Source organism: Geotrypetes seraphini, chromosome 7, assembly GCF_902459505.1.
Source record: "Geotrypetes seraphini chromosome 7, aGeoSer1.1, whole genome shotgun sequence".
Taxonomy (NCBI): Eukaryota; Metazoa; Chordata; class Amphibia; order Gymnophiona; family Dermophiidae; genus Geotrypetes; species Geotrypetes seraphini.
Window position 1 is genome coordinate 7,505,531 of NC_047090.1, and position 11,043 is coordinate 7,516,573.

Here is an 11,043-nt window from a genome sequence, read left to right on the forward strand (position 1 = left end):
ATATGCATGTCCTGAAAACCTGGCCTGGCTCCAGCTCTCGAGGACCGGAGTTGCCTAAGCAATCAAACATGGGCGTTTTGCCTGCCCTCATCCCCAGGGGGAACTTTCTTAGCCACAGAGGAATCCAATTATGAACCCCTCCCCCCCCAAAAAAAAAAAAAAAAACTGACTTGAGGAATCTGTATAAGAGAAACATAAACAAGGAATGTACCATATACAAACAGGGGGGGGGAGGCTAGAAAGACACAAGCCATAAGACAGAGGTGCAGCTGAGAGATCTGTCCTGCTTCTTTCCTAAAACGCCATTCAGAACAGCAAAGGCCAAAAGGCAACAACTGAGGGCACAGCTGACCATTCACCTTTTTCAGAAAAGAACTACCAGCCATTGAGGTGGGCAGTAGAGAATGACATGGGAAAAACATGGTCCCCATTACCGCAACCACCGTCCCCACCCCTCAATCCCTGAGACTACCATCCCCGCCCTGTCCCCGCGACCTCCGTCCCCATCCCCATAACCTCCATCCCCACCATGTCCCCTCAACCACCATCCCCACCCCCGTCCCCTCAACCACCATCCCCACGACCTCCATCCCTGCCCCCGTCCCCTCAACCACCATCCCCACGACCTCCATCCCCGCCCCGTCCCCGCGACCACCGTCCCCATCTCCATGACCTCCATCCCCACCCCGTCCCCTCAACCACCATCCCCACGACCTCCATCCCCACCCCGTCCCCTCAACCACCATCCCCATCCCCATGACCTCCATCCCCACCCCGTCCCCTCAACCACCATCCCCACAACCTCCATCCCCGCCCTGTCCCCACGACCACCGTCCCCATCCCCACGACCTCCATCCCCACCCCGTCCCCTCAACCACCATCCCCACGACCTCCATCCCCGCCCCGTCCCCGCGACCACCGTCCCCATCTCCATGACCTCCATCCCCACCCCGTCCCCTCAACCACCATCCCCACGACCTCCATCCCCGCCCCGTTCCCGCGACCACCGTCCCCATCTCCATGACCTCCATCCCCACCCCGTCCCCTCAACCACCATCCCCACGACCTCCATCCCCACCCCATCCCCACGACCTCCATCCCCACCCCGTCCCCTCAACCACCATCCCCACGACCTCCATCCCCGCGACCACCGTCCCCATCCCCATGACCTCCATCCCCACCCCGTCCCATCAACCACCATCCCCACCCCCGTCCCCTCAACCACCATCCCCACGACCTCCATCCCCGCCCCCATCCCCTCAACCACCATCCCCACGACCTCCATCCCCGCGACCACCGTCCCCATCCCCATGACCTCCATCCCCACCCCGTCCCCTCAACCACCATCCCCATGACCTCCATCCCCGCCCCGTCCCCGCGACCACCGTCCCCATCCCCACGACCTCCATCCCCACCCCGTCCCCTCAACCACCATCCCCATGACCTCCATCCCCGCCCTGTCCCCGCGACCACCGTCCCCATCCCCACGACCTCCATCCCCACCCCGTCCCCTCAACCACCATCCCCACGACCTCAATCCCCGCCCCATCCCCGTCTTCTTTCGCCAGATTTCTTTCTCTGTTGCATTCACCTAGCCTTCAATTCTTCTCTACTTTCTAATTTCATTGTACTTTCAGTAAGTATCTTTAAGTTTGCCCTTATTTATCTGCAAAATTTTATTCTTTATTACTTGATTATAAATGTCCAACAATATTTTTCGTTATATCTGGTTTTCCAATCTTCAATGTATTAGTCTATTTGTCTATGGACACATTAGCATATGCTAAATCGGCTACCAAGCCTTAGTAAAAGACCCCCCCTTCATTAATTATGATTTTATTAGCTTATATTATGTGCTTCATATTAATTTCATTGTTTTTAACTTGTCACAGCTCAATAGACTCTTCACAAAGGCACAGATGCCGAAACACTGTCAGTGTCGAGTCTTCGAGTCCTCCATATTCGCGGGGGTTAGCGGCAGAGCCGGCCCGCAAATATTAAAAAACCACAAATAATAATCGAGCCGGTTCTGCCCCTAACCCCCGCTTCCCCCGGCTATTTTAAGCCCTGAAAGCCCCCCCCCCTTAAGCGTTACCTGGTGGTCTAGCGGGTTTTCAGGGCAGGAGCGATCTTCTCACGCTTCTGCCCCGTGCGCTAGCCACTACCGCCTCCTTTTAAGCAGGCGGTAATTTTTCAGCTAGTGCACCTTAGTAAAAGACCCCCTTCAATACTTGAAAGGTGTTGATATAGAACCAAATCTTTTCTAGAGAAGGGAACTTGGTAGAACTAGAGGGGCATAAATTGAGGTGGGGGGGAGGGGTAGACTTCACAGTAATGTTAGGAAATTCTTTTTCACGGAAAGGGTGGTCGATACCACTGTGCAACAGAGGTTTGGGCACATGAATTGTAGTGGGTGGTCTATAGTGATTTGGGGGTCGCTGAATCAAAACTGGCCTTAATGTTTTCAGTATAACCCTCTGATTTTTGGCAAAAGAGCATTCAAATGCAAAAATTAACATTTTCGCTATATTTTCTAATCTCTGAAATATTAAAACAGTTTGCCTCAAATTAAATTTCTAAGTTAAAGGATTAATTTTAATGGTGATGTAAAAAATGTGCTATATAATTAAATTATTATGGATGAGGAGGCGGAGCCTATTGCATCATCAGCAATGTGCTCTATTACATCATCAGCAACTTTCAAGCTCCATCAGCACAGTTGAGATGAAATCGGCGATTTTGTATCAGGGTTTTGCTTTTTAGTTAAATTGGCGCAATGCGTTACACTATGGCTTCTCGTGCTATAAATATGTGCGATTTGCTCAAAGACCACACGTGATATTTTCATACACGGGAGGTCAAATTCTATAAAGTAAACCTCATTTTCTTCTTGCCTCTGAAAAAAATTAAAATTTGTTACACAGTGATATCCGGAATGCCTTCTCAAGGGAGGTGGTCGAGAGGAAAGCGGTGACCAAAATTCAGAAAAGCATGGTGAAGTGCACAGGGGATCTCTAATCAGAAAATAATAGGTAAAAATTGAAGAACGAAGACTGGTACTGTCTCTGCCCCGTATATGGCTATCCCGTTTAGGATGGGCTGGGGAAGGCTTCCATCAGATCTCCAGTAATTTGGGATGGTTTATTTCTTTGTTTATTTATTTATTTAAAGAACTTATTATCCGCTTATCTCCTAAGCGACTTTAAGTAAACCTGCACAGCAGAGGTCAAATTTTGCAAACATTTTTCCAATACATTACAAACATCAAGCAGCTTTGTTTACACTGTTCAACAAAAAAAAACCGTAGTCATTCTCAAACATTTTATTGGATGTCAGAGGGACAGCTAAAAGCTAAGATGAAAAAAATGAGCCTCAAGTCATTTTCGAAATAGCGGGACATTGTTACAGACCATTCCAAAGCGCCGGACCTGCAATTGAAAAACAAGACTTTCCCCCTCTTTTACTAAGATGTGCCAGACTAAGATGCAATTCAAAAAAAGGGCCTTAATTTTGTCTCTTATTCTTGCATCTAACAATTTAGATAAGTTGGCATGAGCTTCGACGACAGTGTTGTATTGTAAATACGCATGAGTCGAGTCTTTCATTTGAAAGGAAACTCTGCAATGAGAGGGCATAGGATGAAGTTAAGAGGTGAGAGGCTCCGGAGTAATCTAAGGAAATACTTTTATACAGAAAAGGTGGTAGATGCATGGAACAGTCGATCGGAAGAGGTGGTGGAGACAGAGACTGTGTCTGAATTCAAGAAAATCTGGGATAAGCACGTGGGATCTCTCGGAGAGAGAAAGAAATAATGGTTACTCCGGATGGGCAGACTAGATGGGCCATTTGGCCTTTATTTGCTGTCATGTTTCTATTTTTCTAGATTTGAGGATGGTGTGGTGTATAATATTTTATAAATAAATAAGTGATATCAGACCTTATATTTAGCTGCAACAGTTTCCGTTTATTTTAAATGCTGGCCGTCACAATGAAGTTATACCCTGACAGAAAACACTAATATCTGCATTATTGGAGGGCATAGAATATATGAGTATAACAGGTAGAAACCATCAAAGAGAGGCACAAAAAAAAACCCCAAAACAGACAGTCTACAGTCAGAAGAGAAAGTTGGGAAAAAATCAAGAAATCAAAGTAGAAACATAGAAAAAAGACAGCAGATAAGGGCCGCAACCCATCTAGTCTGCCCACCCCAATGACCCTCCCCTATTTAACTCTGTGCAGAATTCCCACGTGACAATCCCATTTCTTCTTAAAATCAGGCACACTGCTTGCCTCGATCACCTGAAGTGGAAGTCTATTCCAGCGATCAACCACTCTTTCGGTGAAAAAGTATTTCCTGGTGTCGCAGTGTAACTTCCCCCCCCCCCCCCCTGATTTTCCATGGATGTCCTCTTGTCGCCGTCGGACCTTTGAAAAAAAAGAAATCCTCTTCTACCTCGATACGGCCCGTGAGGTACTTGAACGTCTCGATCATATCTCCCCTCTCTCTGCGTTCCTCGAGTGAGTATAGCCGCAATTTATCCAGCCGTTCCTCGTACGGGAGATCCTTGAGTCCCGAGACCATCCGGGTGGCCATTCGCTGGACTGACTCAAGCCTCAGTACATCCTTGCGGTAATGAGGCCTCCAGAATTGCACGCAATATTCCAGATGGGGCCTCACCATGGATCTATACAACGGCATAATGACTTCAGGCGTGCGGCTGACGAAACTCCTACGTATACATCCTATGATCTGCCTAGCCTTAGATGAAGCCCGCTCCACTTGATTGGCAGTCTTCATGTCTTCACTGATGATCACCCCTAAGTCCCGTTCTGCAACAGTTCTTGCTAGGATCTCGCCATTTAGGGTGTAAGTCTCGCATGGATTTTGACTGCCAAGGTGCACGACTTTGCATTTCTTGGCATTGAAACTCAGTTGCCAGGTCCTAGACCATTGCTCCAATAGGAGTAGGTCGTGTTTCATATTGTCCGTTGTGCTCTTGCTTGTTATGTTACACAGTTTGGCGTCATCGGCGAATAACGTTATTTTACCGCGAAGCCCCTCAGCCAAATCCCTTATAAAGATATTGAAAAGGATCGGGTCCAAGACCGAGCCCTGCGGCACTCCGCTGATCACTGCCGTCGTTACAGAGGGGGTGCCGTTCACCACCACCCTCTGAAGCCTACCACCAAGCCAGTCCCCAACCCATTTTGTCAAAGTGTCACCTAATCCTATAGAACTCATTTTGCACAACAACCTGCGGTTTGGGACACTATCAAATGCTTTGCTGAAGTCCAAGTATACAATGTCCAAGGACTCTCCAACATCGAGCTTCCCCGTCACCCAGTCAAAGAAGCTGATCAAGTTGGATTGGCAGGATTTCCCCTTGGTAAAAAGTCAGGGGGGGGGGATGGGGCTTGATATACTGCTTTTTCTGTGTGATTTACGTGGTGCAAATAAGTGTTAAGTGACTTGCCCAGATTCACAAGGAGCTACAGTGGGAATCGAGCTCCGAACCCCAGGATTTGGAGGCAGCTGCTCTAACCACTAGGCCATGCCGCCAACGTTTGCTTCATTTGCCTAATGTGGCCACATTTCTGATGTCATATTAGTGTGGCTGGAAGTACTGCTAATTTTCAGTGGATTTACTTCTTTTTTTTTTAAGTTCAAAAAGTTTTATTTCTTTTCAATCATAATAATTAACAAGAAGTAATGGTCATGTCACAAGAGAGCATCAGCAATAGGAAGGGCTGTGCCCAAAGCAGCTCTCAAAGCGCTATCCAACAAGATGTGATGAACAAGCTGTATGACACCGTTATTACTCTAAGACAGGGGTGTCCAATGTCGGTCCTCGAGGGCCGCAGTCCAGTCGGATTTTCAGGATTTCCCCAATGAATATACATGAGGTCTATTTGCATGCACTGCTTTCATTGTATGCTAATAGATCTCATGCATATTCATTGGGGAAATCCTGAAAACCCGACTGGATTGCGGCCCTCGAGGACCGACATTGGACACCCCTGCTCTAAGAGCATGAGAAAGTATACATAGGTTATAAGACTTAGCACAGGGGTCCCCAAAGTCCCTCCTTGAGGGCCGCAATCCAGTGGGGTTTTCAGGATTTCCCCAATGACTATGCATTGAAAGCAGTGCATGCACATTGATCTCATGCATATTCATTGGGGAAATCCTGAAAACCCCACTGGATTGCGGCCTTCAAGGAGGGACTTTGAGACCTCTGTATGGAGCAGATTTGCATGCCTGTCACTTCCATTATATGCAAATCTCTCTCATGCATATTCATTAGGGCTAGCCTGAAAACCCGATTGGCCTGGTGGTCTTCCAGGACAGGGTTGGGAACCACTGCCCTAGATCAGTGGTTCCCAACCCTGTCCTGGAGGACCACCAGGCCAATCGGGTTTTCAGGATAGCTCTAATAAATATGCATGGAGCAGATTTGCATGCCTGTCACTTCCATTATGCAAATCTCTCTCGTGCATATTCATTGGGGAAATCCTGAAAACCCGACTGGATTCGGCCCTCAAGGAGGGACTTTGGGGACCCCCGACTTAGCACATAAAGCGGACCAAGGTTATGCAATGAGATCCGTGTTACAGTAAGTGACAATAAGAACTGTACGAATTGCGTCTTTCAGCATTGATTTTTTTCATACTTAGCTGTTAAGCATACAGAGTTCCACCACACGTTCTATTCAACATTAGCCAGATTCTTCCAATTATGTAGGATGTTCTGTTAAAATGGGGACGAGCTGAGCCTCAAAATAGTCACGTAAATGAATGCCTTCATAATTACCAAACCGTATATGCAAAAAGTCAATGTCTGTTTGTATAGCGAGAATATCAGAGATCGTGCGCCAGACCCTAAAGCAATAATTTTGGAGCAAGGGGCAATAGAAAAGCAAATGATCTAGTGTGCCTGGGTGAGCATCACAGGACCAACATGTAGAAGGTAGACTAGCATTAATCTTATTGGAGAGAACAGGTGTCAGTATGGACCTATGTAATAGAAAATACAACGATTGGAACAAAGAGTTGGATTTAAGAGATTGAATTAAGAGCTGTATTAAGAAGTTGCCTCCGCTGGGTCAGACCAGAGGTCCATCACGCCCAGCAGCCCGCTCCCGCGGGGGCACATCAGGTCCATGACCTGTAAGGTGATCCTTGTTTAAATCATTTAAGCCCCCCCTGTCCTTCTGTCTATGCCCTATCATAGCCTATCTCTACCTCTATCTGTATCCCTCAATCCCCTTATCTTTCAGGAACTTATCCAATCCTTCCTTGAAACCCGGTAGTGTACTCTGTCCTATCACAACCTCCGGAAGCGCATTCCAGGTGTCCACCACCCTCTGAGTGAAAAAGAATTTCCTAGCATTGGTTCTAAACCTGTCCCCTTTCAATTTTTCGGAGTGCTCCCTTGTTCTAGTGGTTCCCAGTAGGCATGAACGAAATGTGACCAGATTTTTAGCCAGTTATCAGTATCTGCTATAAAGTGTAGATCATCAAACCACTTTGAGGAGTTCACGGACTGAGTCAAGAATTTCTTCAATTGTATGAGTTTATCCCATGAGGAGACAACGCCTTTGGAGTGTGGTGGAGAGAGTTTGTGCGTGAAGGACAGGAAATCAGGGGATTCCCGGAGAGAAGCTAAGTTAGAGAAAGCCTTCCTCAGACATTGAGTAAGTTGTAGCCACCTGAATTGTTGACTAAGAGGAAGATTGTATAGTGTGGCCAACTCTGTGAAGCTCAAACAGGTTTGATGCTTAATTATGTGCCGAAGTGACCAAATCCCACAGTTTGGCCAAAGAGGCCAAGAAACTGTGGAGTTCTGTATCTTAATCAATGGGTTGCCCCAAATGGGGGTGTGGAGAGAGGAGGACCACTTAACTTCCATAAGATTATCTATAAACGAGAATGCTGCTTTAGCTGATATTTGAGTGATATTAATATGAGCCTCATTCTGAGGCTGAAAAGATCAGCAATTCACATGTTTTAGGGTGCATAGGGATTGGTTTAATTTGCAATCTTGGTCCACGTGGCTTCACCAATGACTGAAGCTCACATATGTTACCAGGTTCTTTTTGTTTTTTGCAACGGAACTCGAAAGCAAAAGTGCGTTTTTAACACACATGAAAATTATTTTAAGCTTTTTCCATTAGTGATGCTAATAATTTGTCACACTTACAAAATGTAGCACTCCAGCTGTTACTGATGGAAGGACAGCAGCCATGGTTGCTCCAGAGCAGTCACGGATGTTACACAAACTAGGAAGATGCCCAGAGCATCAGCATCTCTGGAATGACACTTGGGCAGCTGCCGTCTTGCAAAGCAATATGTCCTTGTACCTAGACAACTCTATCAGCCCATATCTTTTCCCACAGAGAGGGCAATTACCTGGTAAGTAGCTTGGGGAAATTTCCCTCATGACATATGTATAGGCAGTCCCCGAGTTACAGACAAACAACTTAAGTACAACTCGTACTTAAGAACAGGGTTGCAGCTTCATTTAATTTCACTGAGCAGTATTTCCAGAGACTCCTACACTTCTCCATGGCCACATTAAGAACAGTGTGTGGTTGTGCATGCTATACCCTGTCCTGGGGACCCCCCCAGCCAGTCGGGTTTTCAAGATATCCCCAATGAATATGCATGAGAGAGATTTGCATATAATGGAAGTGACAGGTATGCAAATCTCTCTCATGCATATTCATTAGGGATATCTTGAAAACCCCACTGGGGTCCCCAGGACAAGGTTGAGAACCACTGCCTTAGAGGGAACACCCTTTTGTCAGCTGAGAGCAGAATCTTAAAATCTACAAGTTCTGACTTACATTCAAATCCAACTTAAGAACATAACTTGTTCGAGGCAGTCCCCGAGTTAAAGACGTCTGACTTAAGTACAACTCATACTAAAGAACACAGTTGATTTCACTGAGCAGTATTATTTCCGTGGCACAGACTCCTACACTTCTCCTGTAGCAGATTCAGAAATGACGCATGGCCATATTAAGAACAGTGTGTGGTTGTGCATGCCGTACCTTAGAGGGAACATTTGGCCCTTTTGTCAGCTGGGAACAGAATCCTAAAATCTACAGGTTCCGAGTTACATACAAACCCGACTTAAGAACAACTTTAAAAACATAACTTGTTCTTAACCCAGGCACTGCCTATACACTTCTCCCTCCGTATTCGCGGTTTCAGCAATCGGGGTTTTGATTATTCACGGTTTTTAGCTTCCTGGCTCCTCCCCCAAAATTACATCAGCTTGCATAGAGAAATCGCTGATTCCAAGCATTTACAGAGAAAATCGCCGATTCCCGGCACTTTCTTCACCGTGTTTTGCCTCTCCTTCAGGAACAGGCCAGGTCTCCCACCATATTATTCGCGGTTTCACATATTCACGATGGTTTTTAATAGAAAACAGCGAATAACATATGAAAAAGTTATTTGCGGGTCTGTTAATCCCCTATCACAGCGAATACGGAGGAAGAAGAGTATATACAAAACAAAGTTTAGCATTTAGAAGAATACTCTCTCTATATACATTTTTACAGGATTCTTCTTCATGATTGTTGAGTATAATTTTGAAACTCTCAGGGGGAGGGGCTACAGCCTTGAAGGACAAGTGAGGGGGATGGGCACAGGCTGTAGGTTTGCACTGGGCTTCTAATCACTTTGCACCAGCACACAACACACACAAGTGATCATTCTATAAACCAGTGACAAAATTTAGGTGTTCCAATGCCCTGTGCATTGTGCCAACTCTATAATGACATCTTGGCACCATTATACAGGTCTCCCTTTGTATTCACGGTTTTGGGATTTGCGAATTCATTTATTCACGAGTCTCCGAACAAGCAGCCTGCCTCCCGCCTCCACAGCGTACTTTTGAAGCCCTGGTGGTGTAGCAGTGAAGCGGGGCAGGAGCGATCTTCCTACGCTTTTGTCCCATACAGATCCGTGATCAAAAATGGCTGCTGCAATTTCCCACATTGGTCTTGCGAGTTCCTGCAGTCTCACGCGACTGCTGCGGGAACTCGAGGCGGCCATTTTTCATAGCGGATCTGGATGGGGCATGAGCATAGGAAGATCGCTCCTGCCCTGCTTCACCACTAGACCACCAGGGCTTTAAAAGTAAGCTGTGGAGGGGTCGAAGAGGCAGGAGGGAATCAGGGTAGGGGTCCTAAAGTTATTCACGATTTTTTAATATTCACGAGGGAGCTGTGTAGAATACTAGTGCAAGTTGGCAGTGAAGCACGTGAAGTTAGGTGCCAATTATGCCAAGTCAATGGCAGTCTTGGTGCTGCCTACTTGGGCCCTGAAATGTGTATAAATTATAGCATCATATCAGTTGCTCACCTATTTCATGCTCCACCCTCATTAGAACAACACCTAACAATTAAGCACATGCAGAAATTATAGGATTCTATAACTAACTTGTTGACACCTATTTTTAGACACCAGTTTATTGAACTATTCTGATCATCTCTGCCTTATACACACTTGCCAACTCTGTCTGAAAAATTCCCACAGACGTCCTGTCATGCATTCACATGCACAATCTCTGTCCTTGAAACGTGGAAAACGAGTTTTCTGTATTCTGACACAGCACAAACCAGAGCAGTACATTATGTGAAAGATCCTGTCCCTGATGGCAGCACAAAAAACAGGGGAAACAAATCCACAAAATACAAAGGAACAAATCAAAGTGGAAATGTCCAATCAGAAAGGTGCACAAAAAAGTGTCTTTCAACTCATCTGATTGATCCAAAATTTTTGAGTTACTTTGGATGAATAAAGATTTTGGATCACTCAGATGAGTTGAAAGACACTTTTTTGTGCACCTTTCTGATTGGACATTTCCACTTTGATTTGTTCCATGTTCAGCAGAACATTCTTATCTGGTCCATGGAGATGGGCATCACCTCTCAGCTGGGATCGGTCCTTACTACGATTCTTTGTACACAGGGATCTGTGGTCCAGCTTTCTACGGGAAATCAGTGCTAGAAGCTCTTACGTACAATG